This window comes from Callorhinus ursinus, unplaced genomic scaffold (assembly GCF_003265705.2).
Source record: "Callorhinus ursinus isolate GAN/ISIS: 27379988/994484 unplaced genomic scaffold, GSC_fseal_2.0 scaffold19, whole genome shotgun sequence".
Lineage (NCBI taxonomy): Eukaryota > Metazoa > Chordata > Mammalia > Carnivora > Otariidae > Callorhinus > Callorhinus ursinus.
Genome location: NW_027397081.1, coordinates 4,671,084 through 4,694,005, shown reverse-complemented (window position 1 = coordinate 4,694,005; position 22,922 = coordinate 4,671,084). Strand labels below are relative to the sequence as shown.

At 38.2% G+C, this 22,922-nt stretch overlaps 1 protein-coding gene across 1 annotated transcript in view; it reads left to right on the top strand.

The window, feature by feature from the left end:
• GUCY1A2 (guanylate cyclase 1 soluble subunit alpha 2) overlaps window positions 1–22,922 on the top strand; it is a 333,141-nt gene that overhangs the window by 136,838 nt on the left and 173,381 nt on the right. The gene's annotated exons all lie outside the window — the stretch shown is intronic.

Sequence of the window (22,922 nt, the reverse complement as noted above, 5' to 3'; positions counted from 1 at the left end):
TATAAGAAAATGGTTTTCTGTACATACAAGGGGTGATTTTTTTTTTACTCTATGCAAATTATACTTCAATTTTTAGAAGTAGAATTCAGGTAGACCTAGGTTTAAATTCTGGCTCTACCTCTTGGTGATGTGTCCTTAGACAAGTGTCTTTCCTCCTTCCTTCCTCCCTCCCTCCCTTCCTCCTTCCTAAGATTTTATCTATCATCTATCTATCTATCTATCTATCATCTATCTATCTATCTATCTATCTATCATCTAGAGACTGAGCGAGTAGGGGAAATGGTGGGGGGAGAGGGAGAGAGAAGGGATCTCAAGCAGACTCTGCACTGAGGCTGGATGTCACGACCCTGAGATCATGACCTGAGTCAAAATCAAGAGTCAGATGCTTAATCAACTGAGCCACCCAGGCGCCCCTTTAGATAAGTTTCTTAATCTCCCTTTGTGTCAGTTTTCTCTTCTATAACACAAAGGTAATAATTGTACCTATTTTGTAAGGTTGTCACGAGGATTAAATGGAATACCTCACTTGGAATTGTGCCTAGCACATACTGAGTATGTGATAATTGTTACCATTATGGTACCCTAAGTCCTTTACTATGGTATCCTGCCAAATCTTTTCAACTTTACAAATTGCTTCTCATTCTAAATGATCTTAATCTACCATTTTTTCCCCTGCCAAATAAAATTATTCATTCTTTCAATGTAATGGATAGAGTTCAGGTAGAACTTAGAAGGAAAGCAGTTTAATTATATTAATTTTTTCTAAGCTGTGAGTCACTGGGAGCCATAGCCCTTCAAGAATTATTTGTGTTTTAAGAAGAGATTTCTGATTTTCTTCAATATAATTAATTGTTGAAGATGCAAGCAAGGAAATTAATCAAAAGAAAGGCTGTAGACAACATAGGAGAACAGTAATTCTGCGGTACATTGCCCATCCAGGCTGATTGGCACTGCTCAGAGGCTTAGCTCACAGTCAGCAATCAGAAGTTTAACCTTTTTGTCATAGTTTTTTTCTTTCTTCCTCTTCTTAAAGCATACATTCTTCAAAAACTATGACTTCTTTGCCAGAGGCCATGAGACCTACAACAGAGGAAAGGGTTGGGAGGGCAGGATATGAGCAGCATTGGTGGCTGATTTTATGTAGTCACATGTAAGTAGGGGTCACACTTTATTCTCAAGGTTAGAGAAATAAACACATTAATTAACTTCATGCTAGGTTTGGACATACAGTAGATATGTAGCAGCTCCTTGGGTAATTCTGTAGGTAGGAAATAGTCCATTTTATGAAAAAAAGTTATTTGGAGATTGACTTTTTTTCTAAACAGTGAAAAGCATGATGGGGATTAGTCTTCACTGTTGAGTTTAACTGAAAAAAAATGTCCAGCTAATGGCTGATTTTCTCATAAAGACAATTTTATTGATGAGTAGGGAACTTGGCACCACTCTGACTTCCACTTTTGGTAGTAAAACGTTTGGGAGAACGAGTCCTGGGAACAAAAGAAATCAGGTAGTACATTGCCACAGGTACTCATTTCAGGACAGAGTATGGCAACCACTGTGGCTGATTGGCACTGCTCAGAGGCTTAGCTCACAGTCAGCAAGCAGAAGTTTAACCGTTTTGTCATAGTTTTTTTCTTTCTTCTGTGGTTGCCGTATTTGCCCCAGGGACAAAGATGAAGGTACCAGGCTTGTTTGTCAGATACGTCATGAAAATTCCAATTGTCTGCAGATAGAATTTTCCATAGTAGAGCCGAGAAGACTTGAACAGAATGGGGTCTAGTGGAATGGCACTTCCTGGTTACAGAAAGCTCATACGTCTATGGTTTCACTTGATCTTCAAAAATAATCCTTGAAAATAGATAGAATGGATAGTTTCACCTCGAAATTACAAACATAGAACGTTAGATTGCCAAAAGTCTGTTTCTCAATAGCAGAATCAAGGACAAAAACACAGGTCTTCTCTAGTCCCTGTAGATCTTTCTATTATCATATTATTTTTATATAAAACCAATGAAACAGAGCAATGCCTAGACTTCACTGGTGAATTCTACCAAACATTTAAAGAAGAATTAATACCAACACTTACAACCCCTTCTGCAAAATAGAAGAGGAGGCCAAACTGAAATATTTTATGAGGTCAGTATTATTACCTTGATACCAAAATCAGACAAAGACATCTCAAGGAACTGAGAGCATGGATTAATATCCCTTACAAATATAGTTGCAAGATCCTTAGCAAAATACTAGTAAAGTGAATGTGGCAACATTTAAAAATGATGATACACCACAAGCAAGTAAAATTCATCCCAGGAACGTAGGGTTTGTTTAACATCTGAAAATCAATTAGTGTAATACACCCAAGTAATGGAATAAAAGGCAACAGCCTCACCAGCATCTTTATAGATTCAGAGAAAGCATTTGACAAACCAGCATCCTTCCAAGATAGTGATATTCTGTAAGCTAGTCGTAACAAGGCAGCTTTCTCAACCTGCTAAAGGGAATTGGGCAAAAGCGCAGATCGTAACTAATGGTGAAAGAATGCCTGTCTTCCCCATAATTTCAGGAAAAACACAAATGTATCTGCTCTTTTATTCAACATTGCATGGGAAATCCTTACACCCTTACTTGGGTGATGATTTAAGAAAAAGATACAGTAGACATTCAAATTGGAAAAGGAAAAAAAAAGTATAACGTTCTCTATTCTTAGATTGTATGATCTTCTCTATAGAAAAACCCTAAGGAATCCACATACAGAAAAACTAGAACTAACAAACAACTTTATGAAGGTTGCAAGATGAGTACTATAAAATCCACTGAATTATACTCTTTAAAGGGGTGAATTTTTTGATACGTGGATAATATCTCAATAAAACAGTTAAAAATGAAGACAACGGAGTCTCCTCACCTCTGTATCACGTACTTTAGCCTGTGAGGTTTTTCCTAAATTTTCTCCAATACTATGCCTAGTTGAGACCAATTACCAGTTCTGCTTTTACTAAAATTATCAGGTAGATTTGGCTATATCAGGCATTTCTCAAAAAAGAGTCTTTAAATGGGAGCCACCTTTCCTTTGGAACAGTATACAGTTATTCTGAAAATAGCTGCAGACGGGGGCACCTGGGTGGCTCAGTTGGTTAAGCATCTGCCTTCGGCTCAGGTCATGATCCCAGGGTCCTGGGATCGAGCTCCACATGGGGCTCCCTGCTCAGTGGGGAGCCTGCTTCTCCCTCTCCCTCTGTCTACCACTCTGCCTACTTGTGCTCTCTCTCTGTCAAATAAATAAATAAAATATTAAAAAAAATAGCTGCAGACGTTTGATCAAAGATTTAATTTTGGAGCTTGGAGGAAGGATGATTTACATTTTGTGGCACGTGTTTTTCTACTTTATTTCTTAAAATACAGATGAATAAATTGACCATAATAGCTATTTACTAACTTGAAAATACAACAGCTAAATTCATGAGCTATACTGATTGCTACCTCTTCTGAACCTCTGTGCCTTTTTTTTTTTTTTTTTTTTTACCCAGAATTTGTCAGTTAGCATATGTGGGCTTGTAGAGACTTCAATATGTATATGTATATTTACATATTTTATATATAATATGTACTACATATACATATCCTATATATTCAACTACATTTTAATATTGTAAGTCTGTAGAAGACAGAACTTTTTCAGTTTCTTGAAGACCTAACAATTCTCTCTCTATGTGAACTAACCAGTAAGAGTTTTAGTTGGATAGTTGATATGCCAGTCTCCACACCAGGGAGGAGGAGTTGAGTATTAATCCCTGTGAGTGGCCTTGTTGGTAATTCAGAAAATTATAGAATGGATGAAGGTTAAGGATGCTCTCTACCCTCTTACAAGGCTCATCATTTAGTGGTCAGCTTTTTTATCCAGAAAATGGTAACTCTTTGCAAAATACACTTGACTTAGAAGACTTTGACTCCCTTGAATTCTAAAGAAGTTTCAAAATATAAATTTTCCTTCCAGACATATTTCAAAGTGAAAAACAAATGCAGACAATACTTCATGTTGGTTAAGTTCCTATACATATGCAAGTGGAATATAGCAATAAGATGGAATTTTCAATAAATGACCAAACATTCACGTAGGCATCTTTCAGAGCAGGGTCTTGGCAGGTGACATGCTCTTTTTCAGGAATGGTGAGGTTACAAAAGAATTTTTGACTTTTCCTCTTGAGATTTCTTTCAAAAAGCCACTATACAAATTATATGAGTAAGCCATCTTAGTACTGCTTAGTCATATCTGGTTTGTAACCAAAATTATATTACTCAAGTCAGTCAACTACTTTATTCTAGGCTTAGCTCAGAATCACTTTAGGGTTCTTCCAAAATTATATCCACACTCAAAGAAGGACGACGTGCTACCAATAACAGTTTTTTAAAAACGGGTTTTGAGCTCTGCGCTATAGCAAATGGGTCTCTTGCTCACTGCCAGGCACCCTTTGAGCACTCAGTTCAGTGTTGCTTGAATGACTGACTATCATGTTTATGTTACTTTGTATTACTTTGAGGAGAATAATACTCCTTTAACAATATCTTTAAAAAAAAAAAAAGGGCGCCTGGGTGGCTCAGTTGGTTGAGCGACTGCCTTCGGCTCAGGTCATGGTCCTGGAGTCCCGGGATCGAGTCCCGCATCGGGCTCCCTGCTCAGCAGGGAGTCTGCTTCTCCCTCTGACCCTCTTCCCTCTCGTGCTCTCTATCTCTCATTCTCTCTCTCTCAAATAAATAAATAAAATCTTTAAAAAAAAACAATATCTTTATAGGCTTCTCAAAAGTAAATTATTTCACATTCATAGTATGCACATACTGATTCTTCACTTGCTGTTTGAACTCTTTTTTCCCTGCTCATGAAATGGCATTCGATCTATTCCTATTGGCATATGTTCTATTCATTTATATCCTTCTGCCTCATCATACGAACAAAATCTAAGTAATGACTGAAAGAAAACTTGTTGCATGGTCCTCCCCAGCCTAGCGTGCCTTCCCTGTCTGACTGTAGAGCTGATGCCTTCAGCTCATTTCTGAATGTCTGTGTGAAGAACATCCCTGGGACTACAGATCTGAATGTACTTAATTAGTTCAAGTAATCAGCATCTGTATCCTTCCCTATTTTGTGGTGGTTTCCTACAATCTTAACAGCAGCGGCACTGTCCTGGTAATTAGAGCTGACCTTCACAGAGACAGAGTTAAAAGGTATTGCTGAAAGTCTGTAATTTCCTAGAGTCATTTGTCATGTTCTTGCTTCCCCACTTAATAAATCGGTGGCATTTCCCATTCTCATAAAGTGTTTATTTCTTTTAGTGGCTTTCAAAACTTGTTATTCATCGTTTTGCCCATCCTTTCCTTTAGCCTCTTATTCCATGAAAAACAGACACGTTTGCTGAAAAAATGGAAGAAAATAAAATGGATTTATACATCATTCAAATTTTTCTAGGGCTCTTCCTCCACAGACTTAAATGTTTAATTAACAGGTCATCTGTCTTTGTGCCACAGAAATTTACAAAGGGTGTCTGGAAAGAAGCCCCACCTCTTGATCACGCCTCCATTGATGGGGCTCAGCTGAAATGATCTGCCCTTCCTTTGGGTCCCCAGAGCTGTCTCGGCTTTTCAAACATTCGCCTTATTGGAGTTATGTGTGTGCAATTCTTAGTCGTCCTACTTAATAAAAAATTAAGAATGACTCTTGATTAAGCATTTCCTTAGAGCCAGACATTGATATTATAAGATCCTGTTTAATTCTTACATCTACCTTGTGGTGACAGTGTTATGATCATCTTCATTTTATCTTATACATATATATGGCTTTAGATATTATATATAAAACAATTGTGTACATATAAATATTATATATAAATATATGTTTCATACATTTAAATACATATTTATAAACATAAATCATACACATACACATATGTATATGGCATGGCACTGTGGTTTTTATAAAGATTATTTCTGTCCAGAATGAAAAGTCAAACAAATTATTCTGGGCAAATTATCCTTGGGTCACATTTTTTTCACCTAAGGAATTTTTTCCCCTGACATCTAATTCTTTGCAGGGATGTTTGAAACAAGCCTGGTTTTGATCCCTTGAAGGGACTTGCTTTTTTTCACGGCTTGAGTGCCTGAAGAATTTTGTATTTAATCTTGAAGTTTAATAAGCTTTTCCCCGATACATTGTATGCCATTTTTGTCTGAAGTTTGAGTTCTCTCCGTATTTTACCGAAAATGTCCTATGTTATAGCTTTGAGTAGTTTTATATTTCATTGTTTCATTCTCTATTTCAGGGAAATACAAAATGATTAGATGCTCAAAAGGTATTGGGCAGTAGAAAGAGCAAAGAGTAGGAACAATTTTGATATACAGAGTTCAAGATAATTACTGTTGAAAAGGTCAGACTGTCTGGGAAGCCCACCCAAAACACTTCCCCTGAATACCTCCTTAACGTTTGTTAACCATCATAGAATCTTTGCAGCAATACAAATCGAGGACTGAATCCTTTAACTGGTTTTTAAAATTAGTATTTCACAGTCATTTAGTGTGAATTTACTATGTGCCAATTTCTGTGAAGATGTTAATACTCTAACTCAAAATCTGAAACTTTTTTCCACCAAACTTTTATTAGAAAGCTTTAAGCTTCTTGAAAAGTTGGACACTAGCAAAATGCAGTTTTGATATCTAGATTTACTGATTGTTAACACTGTACTATTTTTTTATGAGTCATCATGAGTGTTGATTTCACAAAACAAATACTTGGTGTCAGAAAAGCAATATCATTTTAGCTATAGTCATAATTTACATGTAGTTAAGGATTTCTCATGTAATTAGGGTCATTTTTTCCAATCTCTGGTTTACATGATAGCATTTAAAAATTTGTTATATATCAAAATAGTACTTTTTTCTTCTTAAAAATATTCATTTTCTAATCTCATTAAATGTAATTTTTATTTTGCTTCTAACTCCTTTTGAATCATAGCTAATGGGTATATTAATACTGTGACACTAGGAGTAAAACAAATGTTTTAAAATTAATATTATATGGCTGAGTAATATTCCATTGTATTTCTTAGCCATAAGAAAGAATGAAATCTTGTCATTTACAACAACATGGATGGAGCTAGAGAGTATAATGCTAAGCAAAATAAGTCAGTCAGACAAAGACAAATACCATATGATTTCACTCATATGTGGAATTTAAGGAACAAAACAAATGAGCAAACGGAAATAGAGAGAGGCAAACCAAGAAACAGACTCTGAATTGTCCAGAACGACCTGATGGTTACCAGAGGAGAGGAGTGTGGGGGGATGGGTTCAGTAGGTAATAGGGATCGAGGAGTGGGCTTGCTGTGATGAGCACCGGGTGTTGTGTGAAAGTGTTGAATCACTATATTGTACACCTGAAACTAATATTACACTGCGTATTAACTTACTGGAATTTAAATAAAAACTTAAAAAAATACTCTTTAGATAATAATAAAATAAAAATATTGTAGTTTATTGCATCCTTGAGAATAATATCTTCAAATTAATTGGAGTGATCTATGACATAATTTGCTAGATATTTTTTTGTTCTTTTTACATGTATATTAGACCATTTTTTGTATTTTCCCCATGTACCTGTTATGGGCTGACTTGTGTTTAACACCTAACCTCTGGGTTAGGTGTTACACAGGGTGAGATTATATAGGGTCTTTTTATTTATTTTTTAAGTTGTTATTTTACTTATTTAAACTGAAACAAAAAACAGCATTCACCCATTTCTTCCAGTTGTTTGTACACCCTACCTCTCATGAATACCTGTCTGTTTTTTGTATTTATGAGCTTGGTGTTCTTGTTTTAAGATTCCACGTATAAGAAAGATCATATGGTATTTGGCTTTTTCTGACTTTTCACTTAGCCTAATGCCTTTGAGGTCCATACATGTTGTCACAAATGGCAAGATTTCCTTTGTTAATGGTTGAGTTAAATATATATCCATATATATATATATATACACACACACACACATTACATATATCTTGCATTCATGCATTGATGGACACTTAGATTGTTTCCCTATCTAAGCATTATAAATGTGCTGTAATGAACATGGGGATGCATACATCTTTTTGAATTAGTGATTTCATTTTCCTCAGATAAATATCCAGAAGTGGAATTACTAGATCATATGGTAGTTCTATTTTAATTTTTTGAGGCACCACCGTACTGTTTTCCACAGTGGTTGTACCAGTTTTCGTTTCTACCAGTAGTGCACCAGGTTTCCTTTTTCTCCACATCCTTGCTAACACTTGTTGCTTCTTGTGTTTTTGATCCTAGCCTAATAGATGTGATATCTCATTGTTTTGATGTGCATTCCCCTGATAACTAGTGATATTGAGCACCTTTTCATGTACCTATTGGTTATCTATATATATCTTTGGAAAATTTCTATTCAGATCTTCTGCCCGTTTTTTAATCAGGTTGGTTTTTTTTTTTTCTGCTTTGTTTTGCTATTGAGTTGTATGAGTTCTTCATAAATTTTGGATATTGGCCCCTTATCAGATCTATGATTTGCAATTGTTTTCTCCCCTTCAGTAGGTTACCTTGACATTTTGTTGATGATTTCTTTTGCTGTGCACGTCTTTTAAGTTTGATGTAGTCCCACTTGATTATTTTTGCTTTTGTTGCTTTTGCTTTTGGTGGCATTGCCAGAACAGCATTGCCAAGACCTTTGTCAAGGAATTTACCTCCCTTGTTTTCTTCGAGGAATTTTATGGTTTCAGGTTTTAAGTTCAAGTCTTTATTTTGAGTTAATTTGTATCGCATAAAGTGATAGTCCAGTTTTATTTTTTTGCATGTGGCTGTCCAGTTTTCCCAGCACCATTTTTAAAAAGGACTGTCCTTTCCACATTGTACATTCTTGGCTCCTTTGTTGTAAGTTAATTGACCATGTATGTGTGGGTGTATTTCTGGGCTATTTTCTGTTCCATTGATTTACATGTCTGTTTTTGTGCCAATATCCAGTTTTAATTACTATAGCTTTTTAAAAAAGACATTTTAGCAGTTTATTTTGAAGGTCATTTTAAAACAAAGTTAAAGACAAACTGAGAAAAAAACGTACAGAATACACTCATTAAGTATGGTGATTAAATGAAAATAAGGGAAATATGTTTTCTTCTGCAATTCTGAAAATAAGTTCTCTTGTTCCGAAGGGTCTTATTCTTCCAAAAAGGAGAAACCTCATGGCAATGAAAGCTGCCTTTTAAAAAATTTTTTATTGTTATGTTAATCACCATATAATTACATCATTAGTTTTTAATGTAGTGTTCCATGATTCATTGTTTGAGAAAGCTGCCTCTTAATCATGTAAACCTACAGTAAGAACCAGATTTTTCTGTTCTTACCAATAAGTCAGTTTTGATCTTCAAACTCTGCCTTGTTTTTTAGAAGATACTATGCTAGAAATTCATTGGGATTTGGTGGTCTGTCTTTTGCAAGCACAGCAGGTCCCTTTAATAAAATAGGCATAACTGTCTGATCTAGGTAGGGACAAGTTGGCAAAGACTGGAGATGTACTTTCTGTTTTTTTTAAAAATATTTTTATTGTTCTGTTAATCAACATACATTACATCATTAGTTTTTGATGTAGTGTTCCATGATTCATTGTTTGTGCATAACACCCTGTGCTCCACGCAGAACGTGCCCTCTTTAATACCCATCACCAGGCTAACTCATCCCTCCAACCCCCTCCCCTCTAGAACCCTCAGTTTGTTTTTCAGAGTCCATTGTCTCTCATGGTTCGTCTCCCCCTCCGATTTACTCCCCTTCATTCTTCCCCTCCTGCTATCTTCTTTTTTTTTTCTTAACATATATTGCATTATTTGTTTCAGAGGTACAGTTCTGTGATTCAACAGTCTTGCACAATTCACAGTGCTCACCATAGCACATACTCTCCCCAATGTCTATCACCCAGCCACTCCATCCCTCCCACCCCCCACCACTCCAGCAACCCTCAGTTTGTTTCCTGAGATTAAGAATTCTTCATATCAGTGAGGTCATATGATACATGTCTTTCTCTGAATGACTTACTTCACTCAGCATAACACCCTCCAGTTCCATTCACGTCGTTGCAAATGGCAAGATCTCATTCCTTTTGATGGCTGCATAATATTCCATTATGTATATATACCACTGCTTCTTTATCCATTCATCTGTCGATGGACATCTTGGCTCTTTCCACAGTTTGGCTATTGTGGACATTGCTGCTATAAACATTGGGGTGGACGTACCCCTTCGGATCCCTACATTTGTACCTTTGTGGTAAATACCCAGGAGTGCAATTGCTGGATCGTATGGTAGCTCTATTTTCATCTGTTTGAGGAACCTCCATACTGTTTTCCAGAGTGGCTGCACCAGCTTGCATTCCCACCAACAGTGTAGGAGGGTTCCCCTTTCTCCGCATCCCCGCCAACATCTGTCGTTTCGTGACCTGTTAATTTTAGCCATTCTGACTGGTGGGAGGTGGTATCTCACTGAGGTTTTGATTTGGATTTCCCTGATGCCGAGTGATGTTGAGCACTTTTTCATGGGTCTGTTGGCCATTTGAATGTCTTCTTTGGAAAAATGTCTGTTCATGTCTTCTGCCCATTTCTTGACTGGATCATTTGTTCTTTGGGTGTTGAGTTTGAGAAGTTCTCTATAGATTTTGGATACTAGCCCTTTATCTGATATGTCATTTGCAAATATTTTCTCCCATTCTGTCGGTTGTCTTTTGGTTTTGTGGACTGTTTCTTTTGCTGTGCAAAAGCTTTTTATCTTGATGAAGTCCCAAAAGTTCATTTTTGCCCTTGGTTCCCTTGCCTTTGGCGATGTTTCTAGGAAGAAGTTGCTGCGGCTGAGGTCGAAGAGGTTGCTGCCTGTGTTCTCCTTTAGGATTTTGATGGACTCCTGTCTCACGTTTAGGTCTTTCAACCATTTGGAGTCTATTTTTGTGTGTGGTGTAAGGAAATGGTCCAGTTTCATTCTTCTGCATGTGGCTGTCCAATTTTCCCAACACCATTTGTTGAAGAGACTGTTTTTTTTCCATTGGGCATTCATTCTTGCTTTGTCAAAGATGAGTTGACCAGAGAGGTGAGGGTCCATTTCTGGACTCTCTATTCTCTTCCATTGATCTGTGTATCTGTTTTTGTGCCAGTACCATACTGTCTTGATGATGACAGCTTTGTAATAGAGCTGGAAGTCTGGAATTGTGATTAGGCCAGCTTTGCTTTTCTTTTTCAGTATTCCTCTGGCTATTCTGGGTCTTTTCTGGTTCCATACAAATTTGAGGACTATTTGTTCCATTTCTTTGAAAAAAGTGGATGGTATTTTGATGGGGATTGCATTGAATGTGTAGATTGCTATAGCTAGCACTGACGTCTTCACAATGTTTGTTCTTCCAATCCATGAGCATGGAACGCTTTTCCATTTCTTTGTGTCTTCTTCAATTTCTTTCATGAGTATTTTATAGTTTTCTGAGTACAGATCCTTTGCCTGTTCGGTTAAATTTAATCGTAGGTATCTTATGGTTTTGGGTGCAATTGTAAATGGGATGGACTCCTTAATTTCTCTCTCTTCTGTCTTGTTGTTTGTGTATAGGAATGCCACTGATTTCTGTGCATTGATTTTATATCCTGCCACTTTGCTGAATTCCTGTATGAGTTCTAGCAGTTTTGGGGTGGAGTCTTTTGGGTTTTCCACATAAAGTATCATATCATCTGCAAAGAGTGAGGGTTTGACTTCCTCTTTGCCGATTTGGATGCTTTTGATTTCTTTTTGTTGTCTGATTGCTGTGGCTAGGACTTCTAATACTATGTTGAATAGCAGTGGTGATAGTGGACATCGCTGCCGTGTTCCTGACCTAAGGGGGAAAGCTCTCAGCTTTTCCCCAGTGAGAATGATATTCGCTGTAGGTTTTTCATAGATGGCTTTTATGATACTGAGGTATGTACCCTCTATCCCTATACTCTGAAGAGTTTTGATTAAGAAAGGATGCTGTACTTTGTCAAATGCTTTTTCTGCATCTATTGAGAAAATATGCAGGGAATAATCCCAATCTTTTGGTACCGGTTGAGACCTGATTTGTGACCTAGGATGTGATTATTCTGGAGAATGTTCCATGGGCCCTAGAGAAGAATGTGTATTCCATTGCTTTGGGATGGAATGTTCTGAATATGTCTGTGAAGTCCATTTGGTCTAGTGTGTCACTTAAAGTCTTTATTTCCTTGTTGATCTTTTGCTTAGATGATCTGTCCATTTCAGTGAGGGGGGTGTTAAAGTCCCCCACTATTCTTGTATTGTTGTCGATGTGTTTCTTTGCTTTTGTTATTACTTGGCTTATCTAATTGGCTGCTCCCATGTTAGGGGCATAGATATTTACAATTGTTAGATCTTCTTGTTGAATAGTCCCTTTAAGTAGGATATAGTGTCCATCCTCATCTCTTATTACAGTCTTTGTTTTAAAATCTAATTTGTCTGATCATAGGATTGCCACCCCAGCTTTCTTTTGGTGTCCATTAGCATGGTATATGGTTTTCCACCCCCTCACTTTCAATGTGGTGGTGTTGTTGGTTCTAAAATGAGTCTCTTGCAGACAGCATATCAATGGGTCTTGTTTTTTAATCCAATCTGATAGCCTGTGTCTTTTGATTGGGGCATTGAGCCCATTTACATTCAGGGTAACTATTGAAAGATATGAATTTAGTGCCTTTGTATTGCTTGTAAGGTGACTGTTACTGTATATTGTGTGTGTTCCTTTCTGGTCCATGCGGCATTTAGGCACTCTCTTTGCTTAGAGGACCCCTTTCAATATTTCTTGGAGGGCTGGTTTCGTGTTTGCAAATTCCTTTAGTTTTTGTTTGTCCTGGAAGGTTTTTATCTCTCCTTCTATTTTCAATGACAGCCTAGCTGGATATAATATTCTTGGCTGTATATTTTTCTCGTTTAGTGCTCTGAAGATATCATGCCAGTCCTTTCTGGCCTGCCAGGTCTCTGTGGATAGGTCTGTTGCCAGTCTAATGTTTCTACCGTTATACATTACATATCTCTTCTCCCGAGCTGCTTTCAGATTTTCCCTTTGTCTCTGAGACTTGTAAGTTTTACTATTAGATGTCGAGGTGTTGACCTATTTTTATTGATTTTGAGAGCGGTTCTCTGTGCCTCCTGGATTTTGATGCCTGTTTCCTTCCCCATATTAGGGAAGTTCTCTGCTATAATTTGCTCCAATATACCTTCTGCCCCTCTCTCTCTTTCTTCGTCTTCTGGGATCCCAATTATTCTAATGTTGTTTCAACTTATCGTATCGCTTATTTTTCGAAATCTGTCCTCGTGATCCAGTAGTTGTTTATTTCCCTTTTTCTCAGCTTCTTTATTTTCCATCATTTGGTCTTTTATATCACTAATTCTCCCTTCTGCCTCATTTATCCTAGCATTTAGTTCCCCCCTTTTTGATTGTACCTCATTAGTAATCTTTTTGATTTTGATTTGGTTAGATTTTAGTTCTTTTATTTCTCCAGGAAGGGTTTCTCTAATAACTTTCATGCTTTTTTCAAGCCCAGCTAGTGTCTTTAAAATCATGATTCTGAACACTAGGTCTGACATCGTACTAATGTCTGTATTGAGTAGGTCCTTGGCAGACGGTACTACCTCTTGTTCTTTTTGCTGAGGTGATTTTTTTTGTCCTGTCATTTTGTCCAGAGGAGAATAGATGAATGAGAGAACAAAATGCTAACAGGTAAAGAATATCCCCAGCAAATATACTCTAAACAAATCAGAAAAGACCTGAAACCAGGGTAAAAGAAAGGGAAAGAAAGACAAAAGAAAGAGAAAAAACAAAAAAGAAAAAGAAAAAGATAAGAACAAACAAAAACAGAAGAAAACAAAAGAAAAAACCAGAATATGACCAAATATGATCAGGCTAGTGCATAGAACAGTGCCACACACTAGATTTTGGGTGTATTTTGGTCTATTAGAAGAAAGTTCCTTCTAAAATTTTAAAGAAAGACAGACTTATATTTGTACAAAATAAAGTTTGATACAAAGAAGGGATGGAATATGAGTGTAAAGATGAAAATTATAAAAGATTTTATAAAAGGAATTTATAAGATAAGAAGTTGTTGGAAAAAAGAAAGAAGAAGATTTAAAAAAAAAAGAAAAAAATGGAGAGAATGTGATCAGGCAGGAGACTAGAACAAAGCCATACACTAGAGATTTAGGGTATATTTTGATCTGTTAGAAGAAACTTCATCTCAAAATTTAAAGAGAGAACAACTTATATGTATATGCCAAAAATAAGGGTAACTACTATGAAGAGATAGAATATGAGTCTAAAAATGAAAAATAAAAATGTTTTTTTTTTAAAAAGGGATTGATAAGATGTTGGTTGAAAGGGGAAAAAGAAAAATTCAAAAATAAAACAGTTAAAATTAACTTTGAAAAACTAATGAATCATGGTAAAAAAGCCATGAATTCTATGTGCAGTATTCCCCTAGCGCTGGAGTTCTCCCGTTCTCCTTGATCGGTAAACTTGGTCTTGGCTGGCTGTTCGTGCTGATCTTCTGGGGGAGGGGCCTGTTGCCGTGGTTCCCAAATGTATTTGCCGGAGGCGGAATTGCCCCGCCCTTGTCGGTCTGGGCTAAGCAAGCTGCTTGGGTTTGCTCTCGGGAGCTTTTGTTCCCTGCAAGCTCTCGGTATAGCTTTGGAGGATGAGAGTGATAATGGTGGCCTTCGAATCTCTGCCCAGAGGAGCTGAGATCTCGGGGCCCCGCTCCTCAGTGCGCCCCCAGAGAAAAGCAGTCAGTCACCCCCATCTCCCCGGTCTCTGGCCACATTCTGTGCTCACCCGGCCTGTGACCGAGCGTTTCTATCTCTGGCCCCCGACCCCATGTGGAGTCTCCAAACCCAGCAGATCCCTGTGGTGCGCTCCCGCACCGCTCCTCCCGGGGGAGGAAGGGGAGTCTCCCCGGATCTGCCGCCTGCTGGGTCCCTGCTGGAGGAGCAGTGGCCCGACTGGGCCGCGGATCACAGTTTACGGCCACCCCGAGCTGAGAGCCCACGCCTCGGCTCCGTCTCTGCAGCCGGCTTCCCCGCTCTGATCCCTGGGAGCTCTGCCGCACTCAGGCACCCCCGGTCTTTCTGTGACCCCGAGGGTCCTGAGACCACACTGTCCCGTGAGGGTTCCACCCCCCGCTTAGCCACCGGAGCGACGTCCCTCCGCGGAGCCGACTTCTAAAAGGTCCGATCTTGTGCTCCGCGGCTCTAGCACTTGCCGGAAGCGGCCGACGGAGGCCCCTCCCCCGCCATCTATCCTCCCGAATATCGCCTCGGATTCACTTCTCCGCACGTCCTACCTTCCAGTAAGTGGTCCCTTCTCTGTTCAGAGAGTTGTTGCTATTCTTCTCTTCGATCTCCTGTTGAGTTCGTAGGTGTTCAGAATGGTTTGATCCCCATGCAGCTGAATTCCTGAGACCAGACGAAATCCAGGTCTCCTACTCCTCCGCCATCTTGCTCCGCCCCCTCTACTTTCTGTTTTGATGACCTTTGTGCCTTAATCTTCTCATTGTCTACTATTGTAGATTGCTTTGGGTAGTATGGACATTTTAACAGTATTAGTTCTTCCAGTCTGTTAGCGTGGAATATCTTTCCATTTGTGTCCTCTTTAATTTCTTTCTTTAATGTCTGGTAGTTTTTTAATACTTCTTGGTTAAATTTATTCCTTTTTGATTGCAGTTGTAAATCGGACTGTTTTCTTAATTTCTCTTTCTGATAATTCATTACTAGTGTACAGAAACACAGATTTTTTTGCATTGATTTTGTATCTTGCAACTTGACTGAATTTGTTTATTAGTTCTGACATTTTTTGGATGGAATCTTTAAGGTTTTCCATTATGTGATATCACATAATGGAAATCATATTTGTCTGCAAATAGTGAGAGTTTTACTTCTTTAGTATTTGAGATTCAGTCCCACCACCTAATCTCTAGGATTTTATCATCTCTCTCCCAAAGCCAAGATTCAACTACACGGTCATATTACCATTGTCAAACACCCAACGTTTAACTTGGAAAGTATATTATCTAAAATATAACCTATCTTCGTATTTCCCCAATTGTCCCCCAAATTTTATTTCCCCTAGGCTCCAATTGAGCATTATATGTTATATTTGGTTTTTGTGGTTTTTAGTCACCTTTATTCTAAACAGACTCCCAGGGGGAGCCTAGGTGGCTCAGTCAGTTAAAGTGGCTGCCTTTGGCTCAGATCATGATCCCTGGGTCCTGGAATGGAGCCCCGTCTTGGGGTCCCTGGTCAATGAGGAGTCTGCTTCTCCCTTTGCCCCTCCCTCCACTCATTTTTTTTTTTCTCTCTCTCTCTCACACTCTCTTGCTCTCAAATAAATAGAATCTTAAAAAAAAATAGACTACCATTATTGTTTTTAAGACTTCAGCATATTTTCAGAAGTTCTGTAATCTGAATTTTTCTTGTTGTTTCCTCATGAGTCATATTAGGTTAAAGGTATTTTTTGTTTGTTTGCTTTTTAATTATCACAAAGTTTTTTTTCTTTAAGGCCAATTAAAGTGCTTTCACAGTATTAAATGAGTATATTAAAACCACAGAACACTTTTTCTTTATTTAGAATTTATTTTTATTTTAATTCCAGTATAGTTAACATACAATGTAATAGTAGGCTCAGGTATACAATGTAGCGACTCAATACTTCCATATGTCACCCACCCATACATCACTCCTTAATCCCCGTCACCTGTTTCCCCTATCGCCCTGCTCACCTCCCCTCTGGTGACCATCAGTTTGTTCTCTGTAGTTCAGTCTATTTCTTGGCTTTTCTCTCTCTCTCTCTCTCTCTCTCTCTCTCTCTCTCTCTCTCCAGGTTAAAGGTTTTTGGCAAGAATATTGGTTTGGCAATATTGTGTACCTCCTATTGTATGACACCAAGAAGCACATAATATCAGTTTATCTCCTTTGTAATGTTAACTTAGATCACTTGGTTAAGGTTTTGGCTGCTAGATCTTTCCATTGTAAAGATAACTTTTACTTGGTAATAAGTTATTTGTGGGGTGACACTCTGCACCATGTGAACATATCCTGTTCTCCAACAAACTTTCACTCAGTGGATTTAATATTCATTAATGATGCTCACCTGAATCTATTATTACATTGGCTGTGGTACAATGGCAATTTTCTAATTCTGCCTCCTAGTCTTTTAAGCATAACTGTGACCTCATTAAGAAGGATCTCTGGCTGCCCCAAATATGCTGAGCTTCTTCTTTTCTCTGTCTAGTGGATTGGCATGAGATCTCTTTAATAAAAAACACCTAAGTGCTGATAGATGTCTGCTGGACACCAGGAATATAGATAAAGTGTACTTACATTAACCTGTGCTCTAACTTCCAATATGGGAGGGGAATTCAAACAGCATATAAATAATCTTTAAGGAAAACAAAGACAATCCACATAACATGTTTTTCTCTTGTGCTAAGGCTTAGATATGTTTATCTTCCTTCAAGTAAAAAGTAAAGAAATATCTAGTGCCAAATATTAAAGCTATTCTGAAAGATAAGGGAGACTGATACCCTAAGGACTCAGAAATTGATTTGTTGCAGGCAAATGGAGAGAGTATTTGAGAAAACATCTGCCTCAAGTTTTTTTTTTTTTTGTGTGTGTGTGTGTGTGTTTGTTTTGTTTGGCTCTTTTAAATAAGAAGAGAATATTGCATCCATGAAACATGAGTGAGCTGCTTTCTCATTCCCTTGGTTTTGTGTGGACCCTGGGCCCTGGAAGTTGATACCTGAATGTCTCTCTAGTGATGTTAATGTGCAGCCAGGTCTGAGAACCATTAGGGGAAGATGTAGCTCCGGCTTGAAAGATGGGTGGAAGTTGGACACGTAGAGATTGAGGGAGGTCCCTCCAAATGCAGATAGGCACCTGAGCAGAGGCGAATTGCCTGATGGCAAAGATTGGCTCTTTTTCCTCTATGAGATCTTTTTTCTTGGCACGTTTACCTGAAAGGTAATTTGAAAGATGACGTAATAAGGTTCTTTCATTTGAAAGGCTCAGGCAGAAGGATTGCTGTGATTGTGGTATTTAGAGAAGATTAAGATACTCTTCTTGATAATGTCATCCAGCCTATCCTTTGTAGCATAGCAAGCCCTGTCGCCTCAGTCCTCGTAGGCCCATTCGCAGGACATTACAGCCTTTGCTAGGTGGCAAGATAGTAAGCAAAACATGGTTTATTGAAAATGTGTTCTGACATAGCTGTGATATTGTAAAAGTCAAAAAAGTCCGAGCTTGGTTTTCATGTTTCTGCTTTAGCCACAGGTTTGAAAAGTGGATTTCAAGCTTGTAAATACTGGTTATGAGACACAAGAAATAGAATGTAAATATTTTGAAGGGATATTAATCAAGAGCAGTGAGTCACGCATAGTGGATGAAAAGCATAAAACCAACCATGTCAGGGCTTCAGATCAGAGTAAGGTTTCAATTTTGGTATCTACTGAAAATGACAGAATTGAAGATGAATATGAATAAATGCTGATACTACAAACTATTAAATTTTTCTAGTGATAAGTGTTTCTTGGGTTTTGCACATATTTCTAATGTAAAAATACATATATTATGTAAAAATGTGGAAAGAAACCCTTTGGAAATGTTTCCTGTTCCTCTATTATATTTTCAGAAAAGCACAAGTTTTAGAGAATCAGATAAGCAGAATAGCAGGCAGTATGGGGTCCTGAGGCTAAAAATATTTATGTCCACATATTCCAGAATACAGAGGAAAAGTAATGTCAGCCAAACTTGAAACATAAGCACTATTTTTTCTTTGCATTTGCCAACATTACCTAGAATAATATGCACCCTTATAAGAAGGTAGTTACTTTGAGTGCCCTCCAACAGGATTATAAGGTGGTGACTCAATGCTACACCCCATTCCCTGGAAAGTTCTCAGTGCCCCCAGATGGGTCCAGTCATGCTGGGACTCAACAACCCATGTAAACATGAGTAGATTTTTCTCAAAATTTCCAAAGTACCGCAATATTCGAAACAGAAATAAGAAAAAGAGAAGAAAGAAGAATCAGAGTCAGTAAAGAAGACTAACTGGTTGTTGTGTCAGGACCAAAATTCTAGTTGTGTCTCTGTCACCAGTTAGCTATGACTTCAAGTAAATGATCTTATCTCTTGATGTCACTTGCAAAGTGAGCATCAGGCTAGTATTGGAGTAGTTCATAAATGTTTAAAGAGATAGTCATGAAATCTTATTTGGAATCATAATATGTAAAACTGTTGAAAGTCAAGATGTTAGGGGAAGAAATCCTTTCTCCCAGGCTCCCCCATACTTCTGAGACCCACTTGGAGGCACGACCACAGACACTGGAGGATATTGACCCTCAGAATGTGATCAGCAGCAGCCTCTGGTTGGAGACACAGAACCTCAGAAGCTAGTTAGGGATGGGGAATCTCAAGCCCCGGCTGGACTCACCGAATCAGAGTCTGCATTCTAATAGGTGCAGCAGTGATATGTTTCACAGTAAAGTTTGAGAAGCCCAGCTCTAGAGATGCCTGGAACTCCATTTGAAAACTAACTACTGGACTAGTTAACCCATAGGGATTCATGGTACTTTTTTGTCCTTTGACACACCACACTGACCAATCCTCAGCTGGAAGGCCACTGGGCGAGAAGAACAAGTAGTGGTGGACGCCATGCCATTTTTAGAGTCTTGGAGTCAAGAATGCAGAGTTGTATTTGATTTCACCGATGACAGTCCAGTGCCCTGTCTGTTCCACAACATTGTTTCAAGGAGGGACTATGTGATGGTCTTTGTGTATGGTAGTCTGTCAGTCAAGGGCCCAGCAGAAACTTAATGACATACTCAACTAAGATAATTGACAAGCCTTTCTAATAGAAGGGGTATTTACAGTGTTGTGGGCGGGGTTAAGAGAACCAATAAGAGATGGTGAAGCGCCCAGCGACTAGCAGTGTTGGGAACCATTGACGCTCCTAATCTTGATGGAGCAAGGAAAGGAAAAGTACCTTGTGAGAGCTTCAGCTGTAGGAAGGGCCCACTACAGAAGTTCTTGCTTTAGGTGGAAGGATACAACCACCGCCATACCAAACATCAGCATGGATCAAACCAGAAGAATAAATAAAATAAATATTTTTTCTCCTCTCTTACTCACCTCCTGGTGTCTACCATTGGCCAAACCCAAATGGAAACCAGGATGCAACTGGAGAGCCAATTGATGAAGTCCATATAACCTGTCCTCCTGGGGCACAGAGCAAGGTACAGAAGGTTAGTGAGTGATTCTGGAGAACACATTTAGAACGGCGGACACAGTAGCTGAGATGGTTGGATTTGTAAATAGGATAACAGGAAATAGAGTAAAATTGTAATGGAAAGGTTTGTTTGCATATATATTTATACATATATATATGATTGTATGTTATACAATGTATAACATGAATGTATATTAAACAGCAAGAAGAATTTTCTAGGAAAAAGTGAGATGTAGCAGAATGTGCACTTTGAAGTATTTTTTATTTATTTTTTATTTTTTATTTTTTTCCACTTTGAAGTGTTTTTATACTTCTGCGAAAAGTTTTAAACAGAATGATGTTAATCTGTATTAAATGCATTCTCTTTGATAGGTACTATTAAAGGTACAAAACATGGACCCCATCTTCAGGCTACTATAGGTTAAAAGCAAAAAGATAAAATACATCTAGAATATACATATGGTATATATTTAGTTGCATTTATTCAGTTGCAGTTATTCAGCCAATATTTATTAAGCATCTGCTGAATACCAAACAATATCTTTGTGACTAAATTTTTCAGAAATAGTGAGTCAAAAATGATATGGCCCCTATCCATAGAGAACTTATGATCTCATTGGGAAGATTTATAATAGTTATAGTTCAAGTATGATGAAAAGAGAAATATAGGGTTCTTTGGGACTTTATAACAGATATACCTAATTTAGACTGGAGATCCAGAAGAAGACATCTTGAGGCATTTGAGATCCGAAATAGAAATAGGAAGTCAGCCAGGTAATGGAGGGTAGTGATGGTGAAGGGAGGTTGAGGGAAGCAGTGGAGGTGAAGATGTGTGTGGGTGCTGGAGGGGAAGGCAGCGTGGGGTGCTCCAACCAGAGCAGATCATAAGTTCAGAAGGATTAGAGAGAACAGAATATGCTGTATTTAACAAACTGAAGAGAATCTCTTACACATGGAACAGAAAGCAAAGGAAGCATGGTACCATAAAGCCATGTGAAACTATTGAAATATTATAATTAGGGAATCACTTGATCAAATGGGAAAATTGTGAATATAAAATATTGGATTTAGTATTACCACTTCAGCTAAAATTTTAATTCATTGTCTACTGGAAGTTTTCCTGAAAAATAAGGACAGAAAGGTATTTTTCTCAAAACTTGCCCCAAGTTTAATTTTTTCCTCTAATGTAGGAAAATAGCTGAATTGTTCTGAATTTTCTGTCATATTTTGCTGTATATCAACCTAATAATATCTTTTTTTTTAAGATTTTACCTATTTATTTGACAGAGAGAGACACAGTGAGAGAGGGAACACAAGCAGGGGGAGTGGGAGAGGGAGAAGCAGGCTTCCCGCTGAGCAGGGAGCCCGATGTGGGGCTCGATCCCAGGACCCTGGGATCATGACCTGAGCCAAAGGCAGACACCCAACGACTGAGCCACCCAGGCGCCCCTTTAATAATATCTTTTTAAAGGAAATTTATGACATTGTTCTTTATTAACAACCTTATTAAGATAGAACCATGATTAATTGGTTATTGCCAAACTAGGATGAGAAAAGTATCAGAATCAGGTTGACAATTAGCAAGTAAACTGCATGCCTATCTCTCTGTGTGTGTGTTATGCTTATTGTTGAAAATTCTTAATTCTCTTTATCAGTAATAGCTCACCTAAAGGATCCTTCATCATCCACCTCGGGCACTTGATGCGTCTATAACAATGTAGTTACTTTGCCTTCTGGAGAAGATACATTATGGTCAGTAGGTATTTCTCTGAATGCTAGCCAACTGAAAAGGACATAGACTATCTCGTGCTAGAATCATCTCTTCAGACACTATTATTTCATAGAAATATTTATTGTAAAATTCCATCATCAGAGCACTATCAGAAGTGTTGCAGATGCTGCCTGTCATCTTTTTCTCTTACTTTTCCAAGTGTTTTCTTTTTTTTTTTCTTTCTACCACTAGAGTAGTGCTGATGGAGCCTGACACAGGAAAATAAACAATGCAATCAATAATGCTTTATTTCTTTCAATACCAAGAACTGTCATTGTTGGTGCTGATGAGAGGTACTATGTTATTCTCAGACACATGAATCTGTACATGGATGGATCTGATTGAAGGAATGATCTCCTCCTCTTCCTTCTTCTTCACTATTCAGTGATTTTAAATTTATTTGCAAGCTTATGAAACACTAGCAAAATCTAGTTTTACAACATTCTTCTTACCCCAGAAAGGTCCTTCTTGCTCACCAAAATCAATTCCCAATGCCACCCAGCACCTGGAAACCATAAATCTACTTTCCAGCACTATAGATTTGTCTATTCTGGATATTTCAATATGTGGCCTTTTGTGCCTGGTTTCTTTAGTCAGCTTAATGTTTTTGAGGTTCATCCATGTTGTAGTGGGTATCAGTGCTTTGTTCCTTATTTATTTATCAGAGAGAGAGAGTGTGCACACAAGCAGGGGGTGCAGCAGGCAGAAGGGGAAGCAGGCTCCCCATTGAGCAAGGAGCCCGATGTGGGACTCGATCCCAGGACTCTGGGATCATGACCTGAGCTGAAGGCAGATGCCCAACTGACTGAGCCACCCAGGCATCCC